General features: G+C 45.4%; 2 non-coding genes and 1 pseudogene across 2 annotated transcripts; 1 reads left to right on the top strand and 2 right to left on the bottom strand.

Moving 5' to 3' along the window:
• The first annotated feature begins 1,062 nt into the window (after positions 1–1,062).
• LOC120367052 (small nucleolar RNA U13) lies at positions 1,063–1,166 on the top strand. The gene has a single exon (XR_005581552.1). It is a non-coding gene; the product is annotated as a small nucleolar RNA U13 (small nucleolar RNA).
• Positions 1,167–3,221: 2,055 nt separating this feature from the next.
• Positions 3,222–3,343, bottom strand: LOC120367042 (small nucleolar RNA SNORA26). Its single transcript, XR_005581542.1, has one exon. It is a non-coding gene; the product is annotated as a small nucleolar RNA SNORA26 (small nucleolar RNA).
• A 9,915-nt stretch (positions 3,344–13,258) lies between these two features.
• Positions 13,259–26,870, bottom strand: LOC101051511 (E3 ubiquitin-protein ligase RNF126-like; annotated as a pseudogene).
• Between the last annotated feature and the right edge of the window lie 667 nt (positions 26,871–27,537).

A 27,537-nucleotide genomic window follows, 5' to 3' on the forward strand; every position in this document is an offset into this window, starting at 1 on the left:
CCACCCGCCTCAGCCTCCCAAAGTCCTGGGATCACAGGCAGGCACCACCATGCTTGTCCTCTGTGTACCATTTTAAAAATCAGCAGCAGCCGGGTGCAGAGACTGAGGCAGTGGGTCACACCTGTAATCCCTTTGGGAGGCTGAGGTAGATCACCTGAGGTTGGGATTTCGAGATCAGCCTGGCCAAGACGGTGAAACCCATCTCTACCAAAAACACAAAAATTAGTTGGGTGTGGTGGCAGGTGTCTGTAATCCCAGCTACTAGAGAGGCTGAGGCCGGAGAATCGCTTGAACCTGTGAGGCAGAGGTGGCGGTCGCACCACTGCACTCCAGCCTGGGCGACAAGAGCGTAACTCTGTCTCAAAAAAAAAAAAAAAAAAAAAATCAGCAGCGTGCATAACTATGTGAATGTACTTAATGCTGCTGAACTGTACACCTAAACATGGTTTTAAAAGTAATTTTTACTTTATTTATAGTTTACCAAAATAAAACAATTATACCAGCAGTCAATCAGATATTTATTAGGGCACTAGGGCTAATCCCACGTAAATGGCTCTGATAGCCAATAACTGTTCTTTCTTGCAATCATTCACCAAACCTTCACTGAGCACCTATTATGTGCCCATCACTATGCTAGGCACTAGGGGTAAAGAGGCTATACTTCTGACCTTAAAAATCTTCCTACAAGCAGCCGGGCATGGTGGCTCACGCCTATAATCCCAGCACTTTGGGAAGCTGAGGTGGGTGGATCACGAGGTCAAGAGATTGTGACCATCCTGGTCAACAAGGTGAAACCCCATCTCTACTAAAAATACAAAAATTAGCTGGGCGTGGTGGTGCGCGCCTGTAGTCCCAGCTACTTGGGAGGCTGAGGCAGGAGAATTGCTTGAATCCAGGAGCCAGGAGGCGGAGGTTGCAGTGAGCCGAGATCATGCCATTGCACTCCAGTCTGGGTAACAAGAGCGAAACTCCTTCTCAAAAAAAAAAAAGCCTCCTGCAAGCAAAAGAACATTCATCATAGCTGTTTGCCATCCTGGGTCCCTGTTAAAGAAAAAACAGTAGATCCTTTTGTAGTTCATGAGCACGATGATTGGGTGTTCATGCTCATGTGTGAGATGTGCCACCCTCGAACCTTGTTACAAGGACAGCACATTACCCATCTGACATGAAAAGAAAAAGGAAAAAACAGCAGGCCCCAAACAAGGCCAAATTCCATGTTTCCAAACCAAAACCAAAGTTGTTTACTTGTAAGATCTGCTCTTCAAGAAATCAAGAGAGAGATGATAACCAAATCCCATTAAGCCAACAAGATTTCACTTAGATCCTTACAAGGAAAGTAATCTTGAAATGATCAGTCTACCATTTGTTCATTGTTCCTGCTTTCCTCTGTCTCTTTCTGCCTATAAAACGTACCCATTCTGTCTAGTTCATTGAACTCCTTTCTATTTTGTAGATTGGATGCTGCGTGGTTCATGAATGGCTAATAAAAGTGAATCCGATTTTTGAAACTGAATTTATTGATTCTTTGTTCTTTGATGACCACCCCACCCCCAATTTTAGGTTCTTTATCTTTCTTCGTCAATAGACCTATCTATAGTTGTCATTAAGCAGTAACGGCTAAAAGCCATCATAGCCATTTGAGAAGCACTTTCTTTCTCTAATCTTTTTCCCTTGCTCCTCACTAGCACAATATCTAAGAGGACAGATTCTGGAGTCCAGCAAGCCAGACTCAGATCCTAGCTCTACCACATACTAGTTCTGTGACCTGAGCCAGTTAGTTAATTTCTGTATGCCTCCATTTTCTTGTCTCTAGAATGGGGACACAAATAGTACCTGCTTTTTATGATTGTTGTGAAGATTGAATGAGATATTTCACATAAACACTTAGCCCAATGCCTGGTACAGAGTAAGTGCTGAATAAATATCAGCTATCATTTATTAATGCCTTATTAGTGCTTTCTTGTTCTAAGCTTCAGCTTACCCTGTGATGCTGGCATTTCTGGCCCACCAGTGTAAGTTATAGTCAAGAAGTCTGTATCATGAAACAGAACTACTATGCAATCCAGCAATCTCACTTCTGGGTGTACAGTCATCCCTGCTATCTGTGGGAATTGGCTCTGGGACCTTCCATTGATACCAAAATCCACAGATGCTCAACTGCCTAATATGAAATGTTGTAGGCGGGGTGTGGTGGCTCATACCTGTAATCCAAGCACTTTGAAGGCCAAGGCAGGTGGATCACCTGAGGTTGGGAGTTCAAGACCAGCCTGACCAACATGGTGAAACCCCATATTTAAAAAGAAAAAAAATAAAAATGAAAATAGATGTTGTAGTATTTTATCCAGGCTTGGTAGCGTGCACCTGTAGTCCCAGCTGAGGCTGAGATATGAGGATTGCTGGAGCCCAGGAGATCAAGGCTGCAGTAAGCCTTGATGGTGCCACTGTACTCGAGCTTGGGTAATGGAGTGAGACACTGTCTCAAAAAAAAAAAAAAAAAGAAGTTGTAGTATTTGCATATGACCTGTGCACATTCTCCTATATACTGCAAATCATCTCTAGATTACTTATAATACCAAATACAATGTAAATCGTTTTTGTCACCCAGGCTGGAATGCAGTGGCATGATGTTGAATCACTGCAACCTTCACCTCCCAGGTTCAAGCGATACTTCCACCTCAGCCTCCCAAGTAGCTGGGACTACAGGCATACGCCACCATGCCTAGCTAATATATATATATATATACATATACACATATATATTGTATTTTTTAGTGGAGATGGGGTTTCAACATGTTGGCCAGGCTGGTCTTAAACTCCTGATCTCAGGTGATCCTCCCACCTCAGCCTCCCAAAGTGCTGAGATTACAGGCTTGAACCACCATGCCTGGCTAATTGTTCTACTTTTTGTAGAAACAGGGCAACCGTATGTTGCCCAGGTTGGTCTTGAACTTCTGGGCTCAAGTGATCCTCCCATCTTGGCCTGCCAAAGTGCTGGGATTATAGGTATAAGCCACTGCCCATGGCCTAAATAGTTGTTATACTCTATTGTTTGTTAGTTCATTTTGAGACAGAGTTTCGCTCTTGCTCCCCAGGCTGGAGCGCAGCGGCTCACCGCAACTGTCTAATTTACTTGAAATTTGATAAGGGAACAGAATTTAAATGACCTCACCCCACCACACACACACAATTGTAACTATAATGATGACAGATTTTTTTTTTTCAGGTGTGACTCCAGACAGGATCCAAAGAGGAGATTTTCAGTCTCTTCTCTGGGTTTTATGGAGACTTACTTTACCCTTCTCTGTTAGGCTCTTAAAGCACTGGGTCAACCTCAAAAGGGCACAGGAAAGGGCAGATGACAGGTATTTTAATTGATTGTAATGATCATTATACAATGTATATGTATATCAAATCATGTTGTACAATTGAATATATACAATTTTTTTTTTTTTTGAGACAGAGTTTCACTCTTGTTACCCAGGCTGGAGTGCAATGGTGCGATCTCGGCTCACCACAACCTCCTGGGTTCAGGCAATTCTCCTGCCTCAGCCTCCTGAGTAGCTGGGATTACAGGCACGCGCCACCATGCCCAGCTAATTTTTTGTATCTTTAGTAGAGATGGGGTTTCACCATGTTGACCAGGATGGTCTTGATCTCTTGACCTCATGATCCACCCGCCTCAGCCTCCCAAAGTGCTGGGATTACAGGCTTGAGCCGCCGCGCCCGACTGTAAATTAAATTTTTTAATTAAAAAAAAATATTGACTGCTGCAAGCTCAAGAGACTAAAAGGAAAAATAAAACGGATTCTGTGTCTCAGACATCTCCTGGTCCTTCATTTACCTGTAGCTTTACTACACTTCTTGCCTCTTCCTGCAAGGGACCCGTAGCTGGTTCACAGCCACTTGGGAGCACCATCGAGTTAGGGCTGATCCGTTCATCCTCCTGACAGGTGCTTCAGATCCCAGCCAGCAAGGATCACTTTCAGAAACTTTCACTTTCATGTCTAGCCAGAAGTGGAAACTGGGCATGCCCTTCCAAACACTTGGCAGGAAGCTGGTTCCCAACCACAAGAAGCAATAAAGCCAAGACCATTCCCACAGAAGAAGGCTTCTAACAGCACAGGATTCAAGCTCTATGGAGGTAACTTCCAGCCACAGTAGCAGTGTTTGCAAGTGTGGCTGGATCAGTATTTATCAGAGCTCCCCTTCACTCTCATCACATTCCCTAAGGACCTCCTTGCACACCTCACCTTTTGTGACTGAGTCACCTGACTGCACAACTAGAAAACAAAGAAGGTGGGCTGGACATGGTGGTTAACACCTGTAATCCCAGGAATTTGGGAGGCCAAGGTGGGCAGATCACTTGAGGTGGAGAGTTAGAGATCAGCCTGACCAACATGGAGAAACCTTGTCTCTACTAAAAATAAAATAATAATAATAAAAAAAAAAATTAGCCTGGTGTGGAGCGGAACTCCATCTCAAAAAATAAAAAAATAAAAAATAAAACAAAGAAGATGAGTTCAGGACAGTTATATGCAAAAACGCTGCTACGCTGTGCCAAGACAAAGATTGGAAGACACATTTGCAGAGAAATATGATTTTTTTTTTTTTGAGACAGAGTCTTCCTTTGTTGCCCAGGCTAGAGTGTAGTGGCACAATCTCAGCTCACTACAGCCTCCATCTCCCTGGTTCAAGCCATTCTCTTACCTCAGCCTCCTGAGTAGCTGGGATTACAGGCATGCACTACCACACCTGGCTAATTTTTGTATTTTTAGTACAGATAGGTTTTTGCCATGTTGGCCAGGCTGGTCTCAAACTCCTGACCTCAAGTGATCCACCTGCCTCAGCCTCCCAAAGTGCTGGAATTACAGGCAAATACTACAGCGCCCAGCCCTGATTGTGTATTTTTTACCGTCTTTTAAATTTTTTCAGGATCTTTCCATTTTTTTCATTAATCTGTAATGAGAACTTGGAGACATTTGGAGAAAATCTGAACATAGAATCTTTCTAGATAAGAACAGTTTTCTTCTAGTCATTCATAGTCATTTCAACCTAATCCTTATTTCAATGATTTTTTTTTTTAGCAATTATCCCTTTTTGAGAAATTCCAAGACATCTAATATGGATCTTTCTTCTTTTCTTCTTATCTTTAAAAAAATCAACAGACTTTATCTTTTAGAGCAGTGTCAGGTTTATAGAAACATTGAGCAGAAAGTACAGAGTTTCGGCCGGGCGCGGTGGCTCAAGCCTGTAATCCCAGCACTTTGGGAGGCCGAGGCGGGTGGATCACGAGGTCGAGAGATCGAGACCATCCTGGTCAACGTGGTGAAACCCCGTCTCTGCTAAGAATACAAAAAATTAGCTGGGCATGGTGGCGCATGCCTGTAGTCCCAGCTACTCAGGAGGCTGAGGCAGGAGAATTGCTTGAACCCAGGAGGCGGAGGTTGCGGTGAGCCGAGATCGCGCCATTGCACTCCAGCCTGGGTAACAAGAGCAACACTCTGTCTCAAAAAAAAAAAAAGAAAGAAAGTACAGAGTTTCTATATACCTCCTCTTCCCAGGCACACCGTTTCCTCTACTTTTAAAGTCTTGCAGTGTTAGTTACTACTAATTAGTGTGCTACATTTGTTACAATTGATGGATCAATATTGATACATTATTACTAACTCAGGTTCATAGTTTATATTAGGGTTCCTTCTTTGTGTTGCACAGTTCTATGAGCTTTGACAAATGCATAATATCATGTACAGTATCAGAATAGTTTCACTGCTCTAAAAGTTCCCTGTGCTCCATCTATTCATCCCTTCTTCCCTTCTAATCCCTGGCAACCACTGATTGTTTTACTGTCTCTATAGTTTTACCTTTTCCAGATTATTGTCACAGCTTGGTGGTTTATGCCTGTAATCCCAGCACTTTGGGAGGCTAAGGCAGGTGGATCACCTCAGGTCAGGAGTTAGGGACCAGCCTGGCCAACACTGGTGAAACACTGTCTCTACTAAAAACTACCAAAATTAGCTGGGCGTGGTGGTGGCACACACCTGTATTCTCAGCTCCTCGGGAGGCCGAGGCATGAGAATCTCTTGAACCCAAGAGGCGGAGGTTGCATTGAGCCAAGATCACGCCACTGTACTCCAGCCTAGGCTACAGAGCCAGACTCTGTCTCAAAAAATAATAATAATACATAGAATATAGAGAGAGAGTCACACAATATGTATCATTTTTCAGATTGGCTTCTTACATTTAGCAATATGAATTTAAGTTTCCTCCATGTCTTTTTTGTTTTGTTTTTTGATTTTTGAGATGGGGTTTCACTGTTTTTCCCAGGCTAGTTACAAACCTCCATGTTTTTTCCTGGCTTGATGGCTCATTCTCTACCCCCTGCCCCATTTTTTTTATTGTGATAAAATACACACAACATAAAATTTACCATTGGGGCCGGGTGCGGTGGCTCAAGCTTGTAATCCCAGCACTTTGGGAGGCTGAGGCGGGTGGATCACAAGGTCAAGAGATCGAGACCATCCTGGTCAACATGGTGAAACCCTGTCTCTACTATAAATACAAAAAATTAGCTGGGCATGGTGGCACGTGCCTGTAATCCCAGCTACTCAGGAGGCTGAGGCAGGAGAATTGCCTGAACCCAGGAGGCGGAGGTTGCGGTGAGCCGAGATCGCGCCATTGCACTCCAGCCTGGGTAACAAGAGCGAAACTCTGTCTCAAAAAAAAAAAAAAAAAAAAAAAAAAAAAAAAAAAAAAAAATTACCATTGGAAACTTTTGGTGGGGGGTGGGATGGAGTCTTGTTCTGTCACCCAGGTTGGAGTGCAATGCCATGATCTTGGCTCACTGCAACCCCTGCCTCCTGGGTTCAAGCAATTCTCATGCCTTAGCCTCCAGAGTAGCTGGGATTACGGGCACACACCATCACACCCAGCTAATTTTTGTATTTTTAGTAGAGACGTTGGCCATGTTGGCCAGGCTGGTCTCAAACTCTTAACCTCAGGTGATCCATTCGCCTTGGCCTCCCAGAATGCTGGGATTACAGGCATGAGCCACTATGCCCAGCCCACTGTAACTGTTTTTAGGTGTACAGTTTAGTGATACTAAATACATTCATGATGTTCTGGTACCATAACCAGTATTCAGCTCTAGAACCCTTTTCATCCTGTAAAACAGAAACTCTATATCCATTAAGTAATAAAATTCTCCTTCCTTCTTGTTTTTTAGAGATGTGGTCTCACTTTGTCTTCCAGGCTACAGTGCAGTGGCACAATCATAGCTCACTGTAGCCTCGAACTCCTGGTCTCAAGGGATCCTTCTGCTTTAGCCTTCCAAGGAGCTGGGATTACAGGTGCAAGCCGCTGCACCTGGCTTGCTTTTCTGACAGGTTCTTGAAGGGACTCCATTAAAGCCTAATGAATCGGAGGCATCCCATGAGTGAGCATTCCTTCACCCTTTTGTATAAAGCTTCTCTTTGCTTTGTGAAGATCTGAGTGGCTATTGTTACAAAGAGAATCAGGTTTCACTCTTAGGCAGTTCAGAAATAGAAAAAAACACCAACTTGCTCAGACACGCGTATCAAATGGCAAGATGATCTCACCAAGCACTGTCTTCCTCAGAATTTATTTTGGGTGCAACACACATTAAGGACATAGTGGTAAACCAGGCTTTCAAGCCATCTGTGTGAGTGATTTGCCAGAGGCATGAAGACATCGTATCCCCAGTGTCTCTGAAAAGGAGAGCTCTTTGCCTCCACCACAGGCATAGGCAAGTAGCCTGCAAATCGCTTCCCACTCAACACAATAGTTCTTGTTGCTATTTTATTTGTGAGCTACGTCATACATGCAGAGGAGTAATGAAAACATATATGTGTAGTTCAATTGTCAGTATAAATTGAACACCCATATAACCACCACCAGGTCTAGAATACTATTCAGCCGCCTCCCAGCAGCCCCTGTGTGTCCTCCTATTCCATCCGCTTCCCTCCCCCAGAGGTGGCCACTATCCTAACTTATGAAACCATTTTCTTGCTTTTCTCTTCAGTGTTACAACTAAGTTTGTAACACTTAGTTGGTTAGAAGCATCCATTGGTGAATGTCGTATAAATGGAATTAGACCAGGTGTGGAGGTTCACACCTGTAATCTCAGCACTTTGGGAGGCCAAAGCAGGTGGATCACCTGAGGTCAGGAGTTTGAGACCAGCCTGGCCATTATGGTGAAACCCCATCTCTACGAAAAATATAAAAAACTAGCTGGGCGTGGTGGCGGGCACCTGTAATCTCGGTTCCTTTGGAGGCTGAGGCAGGAGAATTGCTTAAACTCAGGAGGTGGAGGTTGCAATGAGCCAAGATTGTGCCACTGCACTCCAGGCTGGGCAACAGAGGGAGGCCCTGTCTCAAAAAAAAAAAAAAAAAAAAAAAGGAATGAAATTGTGACTTGTTTCTTCCTCACAATTGTTCTTGGACAAGGCATGAAAAAGGCCTTTTTGGTGCTTCCTGACGTTTGCTGGGATGGTAGATTCAGCAGTATGCTGTCTTCACAAACATTTCTGGCCTCAAAGTCACACTGAGCAGCTTGGACCTCCTAGCTCAGCCACTTACTAACTGTGTGACCTTTCTTGTCCTCCTTTGTAAAATCAGAACAGATTATTCCTGTAGACATGAGCACTTCACAAGCAGGAAGTGTTCCTCATTTGCCATTCTGTTCTCAAGAACTCGCGTGCCTGGTGCCTGATGAATCCTGAGTGAACACAGGAGACATGGTGAGATCATGTATGTAAGGGCCTGATGCCACCCCCGATTTATAGCAACTGCTCAATACGTGAAAGTCAATCTTATGATTGCCATGGTGTTATTTATTTGAATACGTGCCTGCCTGTGGGAGGCAGCCTCTCAGATGGCCGCCAAGGAGTCTCACCTCCTGGTATTCTTGTATTTGTACATCCCTTGACTGTACGCTGGATATATTCACTCACTCCTAAGAAATAGGATGCAGCAGAAGGGATGGAATGTCACTTCCAAAATTATAAAAGATCATGGCTTTTATTTTGGGTCCTGTTTCTCACTGAGGTCTCTTGGATTGCTCACCCTGGAGGAAGCCAGCTGCCATGTCCTGAGGCAGCCCTGTGGGGAGGCTCAAGTGATGAGGGGACTGAGTCCTGTAGACAACCACGAATGTGAGCTTGGGAGTGGATTCTCCATCCAGCTGAGCCTTTGGATGAGGCTGTGGTCTAGGCTCACAGCTTGACTGCAACCTCAGGAAAGACCTTCAGCCAGAGGCACCCCGCTAAGCCATGCCTGGATTCCTGACCCACAGAAACTGTGAGATAACAAATGTTTGTTGTTTTCCACATCTACATTTTGTGGCAACTAGTTACATAGTAATACAGTAAAAAAGTACCAATGCAGTACCTTTTATTTTTTGAGACGGAGTCTCACTCTGTCACCCAGGTTGGAGAGGTTGGAGTACAGCGGTGCTATCTGGGCTCACTGCAACTTCTGCTTCCCGAGTTCAAGCGATTCTCTTGCCTCTGCCTCCTGAGTAGCTGGGACTACATGCGCGTGCCACCACACCCAGCTAATTTTTTGCATTTTTTAGTAGAGATGGGGTTTCACTGTGTTAGCCAAGATGGTCTTTATCTCCTGACCTCGTGATTCGCTTGCCTCAGTCTCCCAAAGCGCTGGGATTACAGGTGTGAGCCACTGCACCCAGCCAACTAATGCAGTGCCTTTTCTTCGGTGAAAAGAGTGCTGGCAATTTTTAGAGCATGTGGCAGACAAGGAGAGGCACTGTTCAGACCCCCATTTAAGGGTGGACTCATTGCCCGGCTCTGAGGAGTTCAGTTCATTGACAGCCTTCAAGTCCAGCTCAGCTTTCCAGCTCAGATCAAGCTCTTCTTGGGACATTCTCCCTAGCCAATGCCTGGACAAGGGGGTAGAACAAGGGCCTAGCCATCTCTGCTCAATGCTGGACCCCTCCAATGGGTAGTTTTTGCTTAGAGCTTCATGTTTGGCTGGCAGAGACTTTGACAGGTCTCCTTTCATGAATGTTGCTCCCCAATATTTTCCATCCCCATCATAGCTTCTGCTTCCAGAGAATCCATTCTGTAATGAAATATCTACTACACAAAAACAAGCTTTCAGCCAGGTGCAGAAGTTCTCACCTGCAATCCCAGCACTTTGGGAGGCCAACGCGGGAGTTTCACTTGAGCTCAGGAGTTCAAGACCTGCCTGGCCAACATAGTGAGACCCTGTCTGTGCCACACACACACACACACACACACACACACACACACACCAGCCAGGCATGGTGGTGCATGTCTATAGTCCTATCAGGAGACTGAGGCAGGAGAATCATCTGAGCCCAGGAGGTCTAGGCTGCAGCGAGCCATGATCGTACCTCTACTCCAGCCTGGGTCACAGAGTGAGAGCCTGCCGCTAACAAACAGATAAAGGCCCAAGCTTTGTAGCCAGCTCCCACCTGAGTCCAAATACAGACTGCCTCTTTCTAGCAGCTCTGTGACCCTGGGCAAATTACTTAACTTTTCTGAGCCTTGATTTTCTCATGTGTGGAATGGATGACAAAAAATGTAAGAGATGAAATGGGATATTTATAGTGTAAAACAGAGTGCCCAGCTTCTAGTAAGTACTAGTTAAAGGAGAACATTTTTTGTTTGTTTTTTGAGACAGTGTCTCACTCTGTCACCCAGGCTGGAGTGCAGTGGCACAATCTTGGCTCACTGCAACCTCTACCTCCTGGGTTCAAGCGATTCTTGTGCCTCAGCCTCCTAAGTAGCTTGAGATTACAGGTGTGGGCCACCACGCCCGGCTAATTTTTGTATTTTCAGTAGAGATGGTGGGGCGTGGGGGTGTCACCAGGTTGCCCAGGCTGGTCTTGAATTCCTGACCTCAAGTGATCCACCCGCCTCGGCCTCCCAAAGTGTTGGGATTACAGGCATGAGCCACCATTCTGGCCCAGGAGAACTATTATCTATCCACAGACACCAACCAGCCCTTTTACATTTTCTGTAAAATGTTACTGGCAATTAGTTCAATACATTGTCTATTAAATCTATAGTAGACCTTTGACATTTGTGAGGATTATACCCTTTACCTTTATGAAAACTCAAACTACCAAATACCACTGGAGTGCATATTGTCACTTATAAAAAAAAGTACAACTCAAAATTACACAATATTTGTGTGTGTGTGTGTGTGTGTGTGTATTGAGACAGGGTATCACTCTCACTCAGCACCCAGGCTAGAGTACAGTGGCATGATCACAGCTCACTGTGGCCTTGAACTCCTGGGCTCAGACAAATCTCCCACCTCAGCCTCCCAAGTAGCTGGAACAACAGCCACACATCACCACAGCTGGCTAATTTTTATTTATTTATTTATTTTCATAGAGACAGGTCCTCGTTATATTACCCAGGCTGGTCTTGAACTCTTGGGCTCAAGTGATCCTCCTGCCTCAGTGCTAAGTGCTGGGATTACAGGTGTGAGCCACCACGCCCAGCATTCATTACTCTTTTAGGTCCTTAGCAGTTCTGTAAGTAAGGAGCTAAAGCCGTATAAAGCTATTAAAAATAAGTATGGTTTCAGTAATGCCAAAGCAATCTGGAGGATTGTTTCTCTTGTTGGCACTGAACCTTATCACATCAGAGAGCTGAGCCACTGCTGAATGCCACCCTTTTAATAAATCCAGACATCTGAAATGTAACAGGTCAAAACCTGTTTCTTCTACAGTCAGTCACCTCGAGAGATAATTCCTAACCAGAAAACAGGAAGCCATCAGTGATACCTCCCTCTTATCCCTACCACCAATCCAACATCATATCTTGTCTATTCGTTTTCCTTCAAAATGGCCTAAATCCACTCACCCCTTTCTACCGTCACTGGTCCCACCCCCACTCCTTCTCTTTCAAGAGCCTCCTCACTTGCCCTCCTCCTGTTTATTCTCCATGCTGCAGCCAGGCAGCTCTTTTTAAAACACAAACGATTATGAATTTCCACAATTCCCCATGCATTTAGAATAAAGACTATACTCTTCATCAAGATTTCTAAGGCTCTGTGCAAGCTACCCCCAGTCCCTCGCCACAATCCGACCTGCATTCACCAAACATGCCCTTTCACGAGTCAATTTCTCTCTTGTCTTAGATCCAACCCATAGGCATTCTCTGTGTCTGGAGCTCTCTTCTACCCACTCTGCACTGCAGGCTCCTTTTTCTCTGTGAGGTCTGAGCCTAAACATCACCTCCACAGGGAAGCCTTTATTAAGCATCCTCTGAAATAGGTTCCATCGCACACAGCTGCTTCCTGTTATTCACAACCACAGCACCATGCCATTTCTTTCTTTGCATACATCCCAGTTGGTCACCACATGCTTACTGGTTTGTTGGAGGTTTCCCTCCATTTGTTGTAGTTTCTTTGAGTGCAGAAGTCTTACTCCTTTTGTTCATCCAGAGCCAATGCCAGTGCTGACCATAATACAGACTACATAAATACAGTAAATTCAGTAACTCCCCCTTACCCACGCGGCACAGGTTCCAAGACGCCCAGTGGGTGCCTAAAATCGCACATAGTACCAAACCTCTTTTTTCCCTCTCTCTTTTAAGTAGTGGATTTTAAATAGCTTTCAAGATACCCATATTTTTTCCTTTAAACAATGCTGTTGGAGAGATTTTGTTCTTGAATTTTGCTGGTCATCCTCATGGTTCCCAGCCCCTGAACTCTGGGTGGTGGAGATAGCCAAGGGGGAGGCTGGGGGCCCACGTGGCCTGTCCTGGCGGTGCTCGCAGTCTGTGGAGCAGCTGCGCCCCGTCTTGCCACAGATCATGCATGGCTGCCATGTGAGCTAAAACATCCATTTATTTCAAAGCAATAATAATTTAAAATTATAAAAATCTTTCCACCACTGAACGTTTAGAGGGTGAGGTTAGACAAAGGTGGGGGGGTTCGGGGACCCCCCCCCCAGAGGGGACCATGTGGCTCATGCTTTCTGGAGCCAGTGGGCCAGTTGGCCCACAGATATTGTTAAAGCTACTAAAACTGTATAAAGCTATTAAAAATAAGTATGGCTTCAGTCATGCCAAAGCAATTTGGAGGATTGTTTCTCTTGTTGGCACTGAACCTTACACGTCAGAAGGTTGAGCCGCTCACATCCTGGCTAGTGAGTGCTGCAGGCCCCCGCCTGTCCACTGGTCCTGCCTGCCACAAGTGCCGGCCCACGCGGGCTCAGGATTACTTGTGGCGTTCTAGTTGCCTAGTTGCTAGGCTAGCTGGAGGAGAAGGAGGACGACGTGGAGGAGAAGCTCATCCCAGCCAGGCCCTGGGGGTTCGTGGCCGAGTTCTGTCCCGTGAGGCTGTTTTGGCAGACGGGGCAGCTGTCGCGCTGCTCCAGCCAGGGCACGACGCAGCAGCCGTGGAACAGGTGGCTGCAGGGCAGCTGGAGCACGCGCTCGCCCAGCGCGTAGTCGTCCTTGCACACGGGGCACTGGAGCCCGGAGCGCACGTGCTCCTCGGTGATGGGGAGGGTGGGGAGGGCCTAGATTTTCTCTTTATCTGCCGGTGGGTGGGCCCGTGCTTTCAAACTGACGGAGGAGCTGCGTGATGGCGTCCAGGCCGTCGGTTCCCCAGGCGTGGTCCTTAGGGTTTGGGTACAGGACTCCCCCAGGACCCAGGCCGGGGATGGTGGCCAACGTGGTGAGGCCGGCGCGGGGCTGCCCGGCGCAGCGCGGGGCCGCGACTGATGCTCTCCGTCCTGCCGGCTCTCAGGGTCCCGGCCGTCGTCAGCCTGCGCCCCAGGAGGGAACGTGAGGATCTCCATGCCGTCGTCAACGATGCCCAAAGCAAACTGCCCGGAGCCCTGCGGCCGCGTGCACAGGTGCTGGTCCAGGTTCTCCAGCGGAGGCCGGCTTTGGTCCCAGGGGGCTGCGAGGGGGCAGAAGCGTTTTCTGTACTCCTGGTCTCTTCTGGAAGCTCCTCGATAAAACCAAACTCGCATCCCGGGCAGATATAATCCGGCAGGCGCGGGACGATCTCCACGGAGCAGCCGTGGCAGAAGTACCGTCCCGGGCCCCGCGACGCCTCCTCCAAGGTCACCGCCGAGTGCTCCGCGCCGCCCGCCCCCCCGCGCCGCACTAGCCGCTGGCGGTTTGCTGCTCCCTCGCCAGCCGAAGCCCAGACCTTTTATATACTGTGTTTTTTCCTACCTACTTATCTATGATCAAGTTTAATTTACAAAATAGGCTCAGTAAGCGATGAACAAAGATAACGAATAATAAATGGGACAATTGAGTCCAATAAGGGTTATTTGAACACAAGCACTGATCCCATGGATTGGTCTGATAACCAACAGCTGCTGAGAGACTGGTGGACAAGCAGCATCTACAGTGCAGATACTGGACACACGGAGGATTCACAAGCGGAGAGGGATGAAGCAAGACGGCGTGAGATTTCCTCCTGCCACTCAGAATGGCAAGCAATTGAAAACATGAATTATTTATGGAATTTTCCATTTAATTTTTTTGTTGTTTGTTTGTTTTTTAAGACGGAGTCTCGCTCTGTCGCCCGGGCTGGAGTGCAGTGGTGCAATCCAGGCTCACTGCAATTTCCGCCTCCCAGGTTCAAGCGATTCTCCTGTCTGAGCCTCCCGAGTAGCTGGGATTACTGGCACCTGCCACCACGTGCAGCTAATTTTTTGCATTTTTAGTAGAGACAGGGTTTCGCCATCTCGGCCAGGCTAGTCTTGAACTCCTGACCTTGGGATCCACCTGCCTTAGCCTCCCAAAGTGCTAGGATTACAGGCATGAGCCACTGTGCCCAGCCCAATTTAATATTTTTGGACTACTGTTGACCAGGTAACTGAAATCGTGGATAAGAGGGACTACTGAATCTGTAGTTTGAATTTTCTAAGAATATCAGGGTTTTTTGTTTTTTTTTTTTAAGTTTTTTGTTGTTTTGAGACAGAGTTTCACTCTTGTTGCCTAGGCTGGAGTGCAATGGCACAATGTTGCTTCACTGCAACCTCAGCCTCCCAGGTTCAAGAGATTCTCCTGCCTCAGCCTCCTGAGTAGCTGGGATTACAGGCATGCACCAACATTCCCAGCTAATTTTGTATTTTTAGTAGGGATGGAGTTTTTCCATGTTGGTCAGGCTGGTCTCAAACTCCAGATTTCAGGTGATCCACCCTCCTTGGCCTCCCAAAGTGCTGGGATTACAGGTGTGAGCCACTGCGCCTGGACTTTAACTTTTGTTTTGTTTTGTTTTTGAGACAGGATTTCTCTTTGTTGCCCAGGTTGGAGTGCAGTGGCGTCATCCCAGCTTACCTATCTGCCTTCTAGGCTCAAGCAATCATCCCACCTCAGTCTCCCTCATAGCTGGGACTACAGGTGCCTGCAACCATGCCTGGCTAATTTTGTGTTTTTTGTAGAGAAGCATTTCACAATTTCACCATGCTGCCCAGGCTTATCTTGAACCCAACACAGAGAAAATACGCATTGCAATGTTTGGAGCTAGAACTCTGCCACAAAACAAAAGCAGCATCTTCATCTTTCATTCAATAGTTCCTTAAGATAGGTTACAATGTATTAGGCATTGATAATGGTTTGGCTGTGTCCCCACCCAAATCTCATCTGGAATTGTAGCTCCCATAATTCCTAAGTGTTGTGGGAGAAACTCAGTGGGAGGTAATTGAATCATGGGGACGGCTCCCCTGACACTGTTCTTGTGGTAGTGAATAAGTCTCACAACATCTGATGTTTTTATAAGGGATTTCCCCTTTCTCTTGGGTCTCAATTCTCTCTTGTCTGCTGCCATGTGGGATGTGCCTTTCTCCTTCTGCCATGATTGTGGGGCCTCCAAGGCACGTGGCACTGTGAGTTCATTGACCCTCTTTTCCTTCGTAAAATGCCCAGTCTTGGGTATGTCTTTGTCAGCAGTGTGAAAACAGACTAATCCAGGCATTGATTGTTACATGTGCTTTCCAAATATTAACTTAATTTTCCTAGTATCCTATGAGCTTAGGAATTGTTATTATCCCTACATTACAGATGTGAAAATTGAGGCATGAGGATGTTGAGTAATTTACTCAAGGTCATGCAGCTATAACTGGCAGAGATGAGATTCCAGCCTAGGCTGTCTGCTTCTCTGTTTCCTATGTGGCCTCGCCTTGGGAGTGAAATTGAAAAGAATGCAAGCATTTCAAGAATTTCAAAACAGTTGCCCTCCTGAAAGTTTTTATCTATTTTAAACTTCTGTGCAAACAGAACTGTATTCCTTCAATAGTTATTTGTGGAGTGCTTACTACGTGCCAGATCCTGGGGCCACATGGATGAACCAGACATAAGGCTACTATCAAGGAGTTTCTAGAAAAGAGGACAAACACCATTCTTGGCTGGCTGTGCTGTGGTATAGACAAAAGCAGGTGCCCCAGAGCAGTCAGAACCATACTTAGCTTAGTTTTAGGGTTAGAAAAGAGTTCCTGGGCCCAAGTGCAGTGGTTCATGCCTGTAATCTCAGCCTTTTGGATGGCCATGGCGGGAGGACTGCTTGAGTCCAGAAGTTCAAGGCCAGCCTGGGTAACACAGTGAGAGCCTGTCCCTACAAACTTTAAAAATTAGCCAAATACGGTGGTGCACACCTGTGGTCCCAGCTATTTGGGAGGCTGAGGTGAGAGGATTGCTTGACCCTGGGAGGTCAAAGCTGCAACGAACCATCACTGCACTCCAGCCTGGGTGACAGAGACCCTGTCTCAAAAAAAAAAAAAAGAAAAGAAAAAAAAGAAAGAAAGAAAGAAAAGAAAAAGAAAAAGAAAAGACTTCCTGCAGGGCAGGATTTATTAACTAAGAGCTGGACTGATAAGGAAGAGTTAGCCAGGAGAGGGGGTGACTGTGGAAATGTAAATGATAGGGCTACGTTACAGCTTTTCAGGGCATTTTACTTTGATGGCCCCTCCCTCCATTAAACAAATATATTTAAAGGCATATTTTATGGCGGTGTTGGTATAAACACGTAAATTACTATTATATATTAAAACACTTGCTGAGCGAGGTGGCTCACACCTGTAATACCAGCACTTTGGGAGGCTGAGGCAGGCAGATCACGAGGTCAGGAGTTTCGAGAACTGCCTGGCCAACATGGTGAAACCCCGTCTCTACTAAAAATACAAAAATTAGCTGAGCATGGTGGTGGGGACCTGTAAGCCCAGCTACTCAGGAGGCTGAGGCAGGAGAATCACTTGAACCCGGGTGGTGGAGGGTGCAGTGAGCTGAGGCCGCACCACTGCACTCCAGCCTGGCGACAGAGCGAGACTCCATCTCAAAACAAAACAAAACAAAACACTTTTTATGATTTAAAAGTCCATTGCTTTTCTTTCTGATTGTAAAGAAATTAAAACATGTTCATATTTTGGTCCCTAAGTGCTGTGCCTTCAGGAGTCAGCAGAAATTGAGCCTGGAGGTGGCAGGTGCAGGTGAGAAAGACCTTTGTCAGCCAAGAAAAGGGTTTAGATGTGATCCTGAAAGTTCTAGGAGCTACATATGGGTCTTAAGGAGGGCAATGTGAACGAGTTCATTTCAGAAAGATCCTGTAGCTTCAGTGTAGAGCAAGGCTGGGAGGGAAGGCTGGAGGTGGAGTCATGGGCTCTGAGTGTGTCAGAGGATCCAGGGGAGATATAAGGCCACCCACAACCAAGGAAGGAGCCCAGGGAAGGGGGCAGACAAACTAGATTAACGAAGTAAAATCAACAGGACTTGGCAATTGGTCAAATGCAGGGGTGAGGGGAGGGGCATCTGAGGAGAGTCCCAGGTTTGTGACTTGGGTGCCTGAGTAGAGTCATTTGTTACACTGGGGATGAAAAGAAAAGGAACAGATTGGAGGGAACAGTAGGAAAAAATAGTAAAGCTTTTATTTTTTAACAATATTGAGTTTGTGATGCCTTTAATACATCCATCAGAAGAGATTTTTCAGAGGTAATGGATCAAATCGTTCTTTAAAAATTGCAGTGATTTAAAAAGCATCTACTGGGCGTGGTGGCTCACACCTATAATCCCAGCACTCAGAGACTGAGGCAGGCAGATAACAAGGTCAGGAGATCGAGACCATCCTGGCCAACATGGAGTTAGAGACAGAATGCTTGTTCCAAGGTACTACAAGGAAAAATTAGCACTCAGACAAAAAGTTTTCTCAGCAAGGCAATTTTACATTCTGCAGAAAGTGTGCTCCCATTAGCCATCTTGCCACGAGAATACAATGAACAAAGGACAGGCAGGCGTATTTATTCATTATGCATTGGGTCTCTACTGCTGTGTTCAATCTCTGTTGGTTGGAGCCAGACCTCACAATCTAAACTGACCCCAAGGGGCTAACAACTTATAACTTTTCTAAATAGGTAAAGGCAACAGAGAACAAAGGAAAAGAGGAAGTCCAAATAAGGAAGGGAGAGGAAGTTGCTTGGGAAAGGATTTAGAATGTACTATGTGCCTGTGAGCACATCCAGCACAAATACCTTGGTTAAAGTACAAGGACATAGAATGCACTCATTCCCTTATATCTAACAGCTGCGTAGGACAGGGCTTAACAAAGACTTACTAGCAAAATGCAAGAAGGCTTTAAGGAAAGTTCGTCTTTAAAAGAAACTATTATTTCTAACATTTATTATTCTTCTTCTTTAACAAGAAGGGAAACTTTGAAGAGGAACTTTTTACTTTCTACATGTGGTAAAACCCTGTCTCTACTAAAATACAAAAACTTAGCCGAGTGTGGTGGGATACACCTGTAGTCCCAGCTACTTGGGAGGCTGAGGCAGGGGAATCTCTTGAACCTGGGAGACGGAGGTTGCAGTGAGCTGAGATTGTGCTACTGCACTCCAACCTGGTGACAAAGCAAGACTTCGTCTAAACAAAAAAAAGTTTATTCCATGTTAGGCAATTTAAGTTTCCCAGAAGTTCTCAGAGCAACTCCCATTACTGACCTGACACTGTGCAGCTCTAGAGAGGGTTCAGCCAACCTGCATAGCAAGACGCTAAGATGAGGCCAACCGGCTTCCCAGATTACATAGAAGGAACAAATCCCAGAGTTTCATTCCAGCCAACCTTAACCAAATGTAAGAAAAATCTGATGTTCCTACGAGGCCTGAGAGCTGTTGAGAATATGTGTATAGTAAAGTAGACTAGGGCAGGCAAGATCATCTTGTGATCAAGCAAGTGGACAGGACTTCGCCAGGCACTTTTTGTGTTAGTTCACCCTCCCAACAATCCCACTAGCAAAGTGTTATTCACCCGTTTAATAGAAAAGTTAAACAATTTTCCTGCAGTGACCCAGCCAGGAAGTGGGATTGGAGCAGGGTCTGTTTTACTCTAGGACCTAAACTCTTTCTGTGGATCAAAAAGATGGATAGGCCAGGTGCAGTGGCTCACGCTTGTATCCCAACACTGGAAGGCAGAGGTGGGAAAATTGCTTGAGCCCAGGAGTTCAGGACCAGCCTGGGCAACATGGTGAGACTCCACTTCAAAATAAAAATAAAAATAAAAAATTAGCCGGCATGGCGGCACGTGCCTGTGTTCTCAGCTACTTGGGAAGTTGAGGACGGAGGACCACTTGAGCCTAGGAAGTTGAGACTGCAGTGAGCTGTGTTTGCAACACTATGCCCCAGCCTGGGCAACAGAGCAAAACCCTATCTTGAAAGAAAAATTAAAAAGATGGATAGCAGTGCTGAGCTTTGGGGCTGTTCATGGCACTGTTCTGGGTTGTTAGCAAATAATAACAACAATGAACATTTATTGCCCTGTGCTAAGACTCTTAGGTATATAATTTCATTTGCTTCCCCTAGTAACCCTATAAAGAAGGTACTGTTATTGCCTTGCTTTTGCAGATGAGATTAAGGTACAGAGAATCTGAATAATGTGTCCAAGGTCACACACCTCATAAATGGCAGGGCTGGGACTCAAGCCCAGGGAGTCTCCAAAACCCATACATTCATGCTGCGTGCTGTGCTCCTACCAGAAACAGGAACCAGCAGCTCTTGGCACCGACCCTAACCCCAACAGTTCTAAAGCCCTGTTCAGGGCAGGAGGAGGGACACACCTGTTCAAATCACTCCTACATGAGCTCTGAAACCAGGCAGCGCTAAATTCACACAGAGCCAGGTAACGCACCATGAGGACTGCTTCTCAGCTTGGCCTCCAGCCTCCTCTTCTCTAGCTGTCGCTGCCTGCTCCTTTCTGCCGTTTTCCAGGATTGTGTTGTGAATACACAGGGAATCCAGCCCCTTTCTCTCTTGCTTTCTGCCCAACATCAATAGACCATAGTACCCCTAAAGTTTCCCCAGAAAGAGGCTGCTCACTACACTCACAACAGCAGTGAATAACATGAAATTGACTGAAAGTTTCAAGGCAGAGCTGGGGAAGAGGATCTACTGAAAACAATTTGACTTTTATTCTTCCATACTTCTTTTCAGCCTGCCACCCATTTCTTGCCACACACACCCCGCACCACCACCTGGCTTTTCCCCCCACACATCCCCTGCCAGGGTCAGGTGATGACCCAGATGGGACTTCTCTCTTCTTCATGTCTTGCTCTTCCCTGTGGTTTTTCTTGGACCCCTGCTCCAGTTAACCACCGCCTTTTCTCATGCAGCACCCTTGCGCGCCTCCCTCCAGCCCAGGTGGTTTGTTAAAGTGTTTCTTCTGAGTAAGTGCCATTCTCTCCCTGCAAGGGGCTTCCTTGGCCAGTGCCCCTTTGCTGGAAGCTCTTTTTTTTTTTTTTTTTTTTTTTTTTTTTCTTTTTTGAGATGGAGTCTCGCTCTTTTGCCAGGCTGGAGTGCAGTAGCACAATCGTGGCTCACTGCAACCTCTGCCTCCCGGGTTTAAGCAATTCTCCTGCCTCAGCCTCCCAGGTAGCTGGGACTATAGGCACCCGCCACCATGCCTGGCTAATTTTTTCTGTATTTTAGTAGAGACGGGGTTTCACCATGTTGGCCATGATGGTCTCGATTTCCTAACCTCATAATCTGACAGCCTCCGCCTCCCGAAGTGCTGAGATTACAGCCGTGAGCCACCATGCCCGGCCGGGATAACTTTAACAGAAGAGGGAGTTAAAGAAATTTCCCAGAAGGCAGAGCAAAAAGACAAAGAAGACCAGTTCAAAAGGTTCAGAATCTATGAATTTTATCAAACATTTAAGAAAGAAATAATGCTAATTTTACACAAACCCTTTCAGAAAATAAAGAAGGAAAGAACACTTCTCAATTCATTTTGATGAAGACAGCATGATCCTGATAGCAAATCCTGACAAAGACATTACAAGAAAATTTTAGACTACCATCCCTCATGACCACAGATGTGAAGCCCCTTAACAAAATACCAACGAATCAAATCCAGCAATTTTTGTATTTTTAGTAGAGACAGAGTTTCACCATGTTGGCCAGGTTAGTCTTGAACTCCTGACCTCAAGTAATCCACCCACCTCAGCCTCCCAAAGTGCTGGGATTACAGGCATGAGCCACCATGTCCAGCCTGCTGAAGCTCTTTAGTAAAAGAACAACAATAAAAATGTCCATCCCAGCCGGAGCTGCTGTGCTTGTCTCGGGAGAGGAAGCACAGTTGCCTTTGCCCGCGCTGGCCTTTCCCCGACTTCCTCCATTTCCGAAGGTCACTGGTTTCAAAGGTCTCGGCAAGTCTGTCTTGAACTCCTTGTTTCCCATCTGTGGGTTTCTAGCTCTTCCTAACAGCAAGAGGGATTTGTCTCTGAAGGTTGTCAAAGGTAATGGCAAGAACCTCACAGAGAGCAATTACCTTGAAGAGCCCTCCCTGGAGAACAGGCTCTTTCTCTTCCAAATTGGAAAATCCTCACATTGTGCCAATTGGTCCAGAGGGCATTGGAACTTTACCAGCCGAAACACTCACAACTCTTAAAGGGAAAGTGAGCAAGGAACAAAAGCAACCTTCAAGGGGCCATGGCAGGAGCCAGGTGGCTTTTAAAGAAAAAGCACACAGTAAGAACAAGCTGTGACCCTCGTGGAACACAATGGAACACAGTGTTAAATCCGTCTCAGAAACAGCCATCACTGAATAAAGCTAAATTCAGGATTTTTTTTTCTCCCGAGAAACTATATATTTCATTGCCAAGTACTACAGCCAACCCCAGTGCCCTGGAGGTGAAATGTCTATTCTGAAAAAGACATAACATCAGAAACATCCTGATGCCCATAGGTAAAAGGATGATATGAACCACTGAAGGTTACTTATTTATTATAGTAACAGAATAGCCCCAGCCTGGACAACATGGAGAGACCCTGTCTTTCGCAAAAATTTAAAAAGTGGCTAGGTGTGGTAGTGTTTGCCTGTGACCCAGCTACTTGGGAGGTTGGGAGGATGAGGCGGGAGGATCACTTGAGCCCAGGAGGTCAAGGCTGCAATGAGCTGTGATCCTACTCCAGCCTGAGTAACAGAGAAACAGAGCAAGACCCTGTCAAAAAAAAAAAAAAAAAAAAAAAAAAAAAAAGAATGGCTATCCTGGCATGGCACTGTGGCTCACATCTGTAATCCTAGCACTTTGGGAGGTCGAGGCCAGTGGATTGTTTGAGCTCAGAAGTTTGAGATTGGCCTAGACAACATGGTGAAACCTCATTTCTACAAAAATACAAAAAATTAGTTGGATGTGGTGACTCACGCCTGTACTCCCAGCTACTTGGAGGCTGAGGTGGGAGGTTCCCTTGAGAGGCAGAGTTTGAAGTGAGCCAAGATTACGCTACCGTGTGCCAGCCTGGGTGACAGAGTGAGACAAGAATGGCAAACGTGGCTACATGTTTCTTTTTAATCATATTGGCTTTGGGATGCAGTTTAAGATTTGTTTTGACATATACTTGCTGCCTTTCTTATACTTTGCCAAAGACAACAACCATCTTTGTCTGCTGTCCCCAGGTGAACAGAGCTGACTGGAGGAGTCTGAAAGTACACAGGCTGGCAGAAGGAAACATCTTGCCATATGTATCCACAAATTGAATGGCCCCTTTTCAGCTGGGTTGAGAACAAGCTCCTAAAGCTTCAATCTGGGGTCAGTTTGGGAAAAAGAAGAAATCTTACAGAAACTGGCCAGGACACATCACACATAGGTTGGAAGAGGACATCGATGGGGGCAATCTAGTCCAGAGTGAGCTCTGTAGGCCAGAGGACACCAGACCAAGGTATGTCACTAATGATGCTCTTTAATTCCAGGAGTCCGTTGGATGCAGCTCTAGCTTTTTAGTCTGACCCTAATGTTCTCTGCTGACAAATTCCTTTATTTCCTTTTGAGGCAGGGTCCCACTGTCACCCAGGCTGAAGTGCAGCAGTATCATCACGGCTCAGGTGGTCCTCCTACCTCAGCCTCTCAAGTAATTAAGACTACAGGCATGTACCACCATACCTGGCTAATTTTTTTTTTTTTTTTTTTTTTTTTTTTTTTTTTTTTTGTAGAGACAGGGTTTCACCATGTTGCCCAGGCTGGTCTATAACTCCTTGGCTCAAGCGATCCTCCCACCTTAGCCTCCCAAAGGCCTGGGATTACAGGCATGAGCTTCCGTGCCCAGCTCAGCTGACAAATTCTAATGGCAGAAAAGATCAAATACCAGGATTGCTTGTAAACATCACAGCAAAATATTGCAGTTACTTCACTGCCCCCTGAAGTGACCACATTTTTGTTCTATTTTTTTTCTTGAGACAGGGTCTCACTCTGTCACCCAGGTAGGAGTGCAGTGGCATGATCATAGCTCACTGCAGCCTCAACTTCCCGGGCTCAAGTGATCCTTCCACCTCACCCTCTTAAGTAACTAGAACTACAGGCACACACCACCATGACTGGCTTTTTTTTTTTTTTTTTTTTTTTATCTGTAAAGATAGGATCTCACTATATTGCCCAAGCTGGTTTAGAACTCCTGGGCTCAAATGATCATCCTGAGGAAGGAGACCCAGGCATCTGAGATTACCTCCCCTCTTCTATCTTCCACAGTGCATTTCAGTAGCAGAAAGAGCAGGCCAGCTGGCGCCTCCTGAATCTCCTTCCTGTGAATAACACACTTGGTATTGGGGAAACTCTCTGGAAGACACTGTTTTTACTTAAAACAAGATCAAACCCCCACCCCACTCCTCCATCTGGAGACCAAACCTTTTCACATGTGATTCCTAAAACTGTAAACCCGAAACCCTTTCATATGTGATTTCTAAGGCAGTAAACCTAAGATTCTTCCACATGTAATATCTAGAGTATAAGCCTATATAAAGGCAGAACCTCCCTTTATTAGATGAGCTGAGTTTAGACAAATTATTGCTCAGCTCCCAGCTGTAATTATAATAAACCCTTTCCTTCTCCATTCAGGGTTCGAGAGCTCTGTTACTCATGGCTGCTCCTGCTACAGTCCCACCTCAGCCTCCCAAAGTGCTGAGATTACACGTCTGAGTCATTGCACCTAGCCAGTGACCACTTTCGAGGAACAAAAAAACAAATTCCCAATCCTAACATATCATAGATCGGAACGCCAAAGTATCTGTAACTTCACCAGATTTGACTTGCTCTAAGTACATTAAAAAAAAAAAAAAAATCAGCCAGGCGCGGTGGCTCAAGCCTCTAATCCCAGCACTTTGGGAGGTCAAGGCAGGTAGATCACGAGGTCAAGAGATTGAGACCATCCTGGTCAACAAGGTGAAACCCCGTCTCTACTAAAAATACAAAAAATTAGCTGGGCATGGTGGCTCGTGCCTGTAATCCCAGCTACTCAGGAGGCTGAGGCAGGAGAATTGCCTGAACCCAGGAGGCGGAGGTTGCGGTGAGCCGAGATCGTGCCATTGCACTCCAGTCTGGGTAACAAGAGTGAAACTCCGTCTCAAAAAAAAAAAAAAAAAAAACAATAGGCCGGTTGTGGTGGCTCACACCTATAATCCCAGCAGTTTGGGAAACCAAGGTGGGCCGATCACCTGAGGTTGGGAGTTTGAGACCAGCCTGACCAACATGGAGAAATCCTGCCTCTACTAAAAATTAGTCAGGCCTCATGGCATGTGCCTACGATCCCAGCTACTGGGGAGGTTGAGGAAGGAGAATCACTTGAACCTGGGAGGCAGAGGTTGCGGTGAGCCGAGATCGGGCCGTCGCACTCCAGCCTGGGTGACAAGAGTGAAACTCTGTCTCAAAAATAAAATAAAATAAATAGAGAGAGGGCCTCCCTATGTTGCCCGGGCTGGTCTTGAACACCTGCGCTCAAGTGATCCTCCATGTTGGCCTCCCAAAGGGCTGGCATTACAGGTTTGAGCCACTGCATCTGGCTTTAACCAAGTACATTCTAATACAACTTCTTTGGATTTAGGGTTTTGGGGTTTTCTTTTTTTTTTTTTTCTGTGCTTTTTTACATTGGTATATTTCTTTTTAAATATTTTCTCATCAGCTGCTTTTTCCTAATCCAGAGAAAAACAGCGCCTGACTTGGCCTTTAGCAAATTAAAACAGGTTATGCTTCTACGAGCAGAGTTAAATGTGTTCCCAGAGAGTTGCCAGTGCCACTGTATTTTTGGTTATAGTTCTCTCAAGAGGACCTTTTAATAGCTCTGGAAGTAGGGGCAGTAATCCTTGGAAACAAGACAAACCAGTTTTCTTCCCTCTACCCCACAACTCCCTTTTCCCTTTACACTTGAGGCAACTCAATTAGAAGTTGGATATCATGAATCTTACATTTTTACTTGAAATTTCCTGCTGCCGACATTCATGTTTTCTTTTTTGTTAGAATCAAAACACTTAAAAAGTCAAACCTCCTCATGATCTGATCTTAAAGTACCTTTGAATGTTTTTTGTTGTTGTTCTTTTTTTTCCGAGACGGAGTTTTGCTCTTGTTGCCCAAGCTTTGAGTGCAATGGTGCGATCTCGGCTCACTGCAACCTCCGCCTCCCAGGTTCAAGTGATTCTCCTGCCTCAGCCTCCCAATTAGCTGGGATTACAGGCACCTGCTGCCACACTCAGCTAATTTTTGTGTTTTTAGTAGAAGTGGGGTTTCGCCATGTTGGCCAGGCTGGTCTCAAACTCCTGACCTCAGGTGACCTGCCCGCCTTGGCCTCCCAAAGTGCTGGGATTACAGGCATGAGCCACCGCTCTTGGCCTGAACTGCTTTTTTTTTTTTTTTTTTTTTTTTTTTTATCCCAGTGGCAGCAATTTTCAACTACTCTGGGCTTAGAAAGAGGAGTATAACAACGCCTTTCTCATTTTCTAAAACCATACTGTATTTAGTTAGAATTAGGCTTGGCTATAAGTGGTAGAAAACCGAAACCAAAAGTAGCTTAAGGCAGATATTTCTTTCTCTCCCATGTGAAAAGAGAAAAAGAGCGCAAAGTTGGAATGGTGGCTCCGGTCCTCAGAATCCTCAGGGACATCGGCTCCTTCTGGTATATCTCCCTACCATGATCCCAAATGGTTGTATTCACATTCCAGCCAGCAAAGTAAAAGAGGAGGGGAAAGGGAACAAAAGACACGCCAAAGGGGACGGTTTCCAGCTGCGGCCAGAAGAACGCTTCTGTTTATATCCCAGTGGCCAGAACGTAGTCACGTTTTTTTTTTTTTTTTTTTTTTTTTTCTCCATTTAAAATGTAAGTGCAAGGGCATCATTTGGTTTCTCATGTACTCTGAAGAATTTTAAGCGTAAAACAACAGAAATATGATTTCCTAAAACTTAAAGCAGATGATTTTTATCTTTGGAAAACTAACATTTCTGTCTCTATTTCTCACCTGGATGAAACTATGCATTTCTGACATCAGTTGTAACTCATCTTTCCGCTTTCTCAGTCGAAAGCAGAAGAGTTGAAGCTTATCTCCTTTTTCACAGGAGATATTGTGACATTCTCCTTTTCCTACTACATTCATACTCCCTGTTTCATCCAGAATTTCATAGATTGTCACCTTCCTCTTTATATTTTTCTGCAACAAAAAATTAATATCATGTTGGTGAGAACTTAGTAACTATCATACATAAAGGAAAGTCTTTTGTAACAGATTAAAAACAAGAAGCAATACAGCAACTCCTAGTACAGTATCAACATTCAATACATATGCCTTAGTTTAGACCATCTCACAGGGCTCTCCCTTGATACTCTTTTTGTTTAACTCCTTAATATTCTAAGTATTTCTATGACCGTTCTAGAGCAATGGGTTATCTTCTCAATTTCAGCTTCTTTCATTTCTAGGACAGCTATGCTTCCCAAAGCACCTTGATACAAAGGAACCTGAACTCTGGTAGGGTTATTTGGCCTCTGCCCCTATGCAAAAAGAATAAGCATCTGTTACAACTCATCATTCACCATGTTAAGAGGAATCTATAATAAAAAGCAAGCTTCTATTAACTATCTAATTACTTTTTTGACTTTCTCTGTGTACTGAATCTCTTTCAATGTCTGCTTCCATCTGAACTCAGGTCTTTAAGCTCAAATGTTCCAATCTCTTGCTCATCAAGGCTATTACCCGTCATTCTAGATATGTATTTCTTTTTTGTTTTTTAATTGTTTTTTTTTAAAGACGGGGTTTCACCATGTTG

This window comes from Saimiri boliviensis, chromosome 17 (assembly GCF_048565385.1).
Source record: "Saimiri boliviensis isolate mSaiBol1 chromosome 17, mSaiBol1.pri, whole genome shotgun sequence".
Classification (NCBI taxonomy): Eukaryota; Metazoa; Chordata; class Mammalia; order Primates; family Cebidae; genus Saimiri; species Saimiri boliviensis.